At 55.1% G+C, this 1,839-nt stretch overlaps 1 non-coding gene across 1 annotated transcript; it reads left to right on the forward strand.

Annotated features, from left to right (window-relative positions):
• The first annotated feature begins 1,471 nt into the window (after nucleotides 1–1,471).
• Nucleotides 1,472–1,547, forward strand: TRNAA-GGC (transfer RNA alanine (anticodon GGC)). Its single transcript has one exon. It is a non-coding gene; the product is annotated as a tRNA-Ala (tRNA).
• The last annotated feature ends 292 nt before the right edge of the window (nucleotides 1,548–1,839 follow it).

Raw genomic sequence — 1,839 nt, forward strand, 5'->3', positions numbered from 1 at the left:
TGCTTGCTCTGTCTCAGTGGGTGTCAGGGAAAGAGACCATTGGTTGGGAGAGGCCGTAAGAGACAAAGGTGGGGGTGCCCTTCGGAGTCCTCTTCCTGCCGCGTGACGGCTACAGATGACGCGGCGGATCAGCAGGGAGAGGGGCAGGCGTCATCTGGCCGGAAGGATCAGAGAAAGTATTGTATGGGGGGGCATGTCTGAGATAAGTCGTGAAGGATGAGTGAAAGCTGACAGGTAACTGAAGCCTCATTGTTCTTTTTTTTTTTTTTAATTTACTTTTTTAGATTTTACTTATTCATTTTTATTAGAGAGAGAGAGGGGAGAGAGATAGAGAGGGATAGATAGAGAACAGGGGGGAGGAGCAGGAAGCATCAACTCCCATATGTGCCTTGACCAGGCAAGCCCAGGGTTTCGAACCAGCGACCTCAGCATTCCAGGTCGACGCTTTATCTAGTGCGCCACCACAGGTCAGGCCTCATTGTTCTTAACGTAGAAGTGTCCAGAGCCCAGACGGACACCTGGTGAGATCACTCAGAAATCCGAGCCCAGAAATGTACAAATTTACTGGGACCCTTCATATTCACATTGTTGTCATCTCCGCTCGGCTTTCTCTTTATCTCGGCGTGAAAACACTTCATATTCTCTGCGTCATTCAGCCCTGCTGCGTTTTCCCTGAAGGGTCAGGGCAGTCCGTTCAAGCAGTCGAGGGTAATAAACAAGGCGGACCACAGCGCCCCTCCTGGAGCCGGGTGTGAGCCCCCGCAGGAACTGCGCACACCTGATCCCTCCCAGGTTCCCCAGTGCTGTCAGGGGCTGCCTGGCCCTGGACACTCCCTTGGCACTCTGCCACTTCCCGATGCTGCAAGGAAACTGACATGAGGGAGCCTGTGGAGATCTCCTTGGGAAAAACAGATCAAAAGTCAACACTCAGGGAGTCTCACCATGCCCCTCAGCTCGGTCACGCAAACCGCCTGCCCCAGAAAGCTTATGACCCCATTAAAACCAGGTGCCCTGGACCGCCAGGCGCTGAGATGGAGCATAGGGAGAAGGCTGCGTCCAGTGACCGTTCACTGAGCACCTGCTATGAGTTGGATCTTGGCTAAGAGGTACTTCGTGTGCCGTAGCTCTCCGTTTCATCCCAGGGGGCAAGGGAGAGTTTGTTGCTTCCGTTGTGTGGGTGAGGAGAGCGCTCCTGGAGGCTTGAGTTGGGGACCCTGCTCTCTGAGACGGAGCAGGAGAGTAGGGTTTCCGCTAAGTACTTGCTGGCCCTGGAGCTGGTGCCCATTACTGTTCTTTATGTGCTGGGTGAGATCATCCTCTAACTTAATTTTCAAAGTAACCCTTTGAGGACAGCCCCCCCCCCCCACCCGCTCTCCAGACAGCTCCCTGAATTTGTTTCCTCCTGTTGTTCCTGAAATGCTTTGTCCAGATCTTGAAAATGGCACTTGCTTGTTTCTATAAAGATGTACTGGCCCTGGCCGGTTGGCTCAGTGGTAGAGCGTCTGCCTGGCGTGCAGGAGTCCCGGGTTCGATTCCCGGCCAGGGCACACAGGAGAGGTGCCCATCTGCTTCTCCACCCCCCCTTCCTTCCTCTCTGTCTCTCTCTTCCCCTCCCGCAGCTGAGGCTCCATTGGAGCAAAGATGGCCCGGGCACTGGGGATGGCTCCTTGGCCTCTGCCTCAGGCGCTAGAGTGGCTCTGGTGGCGACAGAGCGATGCCCTGGAGGGGCAGAGCATCGCCCCCTGGTGGGCGTGCCGAGTGGATCCCGGTCGGGTGCATGCGGGAGTCTGACTGCCTCCCCGTTTCCAGCTTCGGAAAAGTAAAAAAAAAAAAAAGAAA

The sequence above is a fragment of the Saccopteryx bilineata genome, chromosome 9, assembly GCF_036850765.1.
Source record: "Saccopteryx bilineata isolate mSacBil1 chromosome 9, mSacBil1_pri_phased_curated, whole genome shotgun sequence".
In the NCBI taxonomy this organism is placed as follows: Eukaryota; Metazoa; Chordata; class Mammalia; order Chiroptera; family Emballonuridae; genus Saccopteryx; species Saccopteryx bilineata.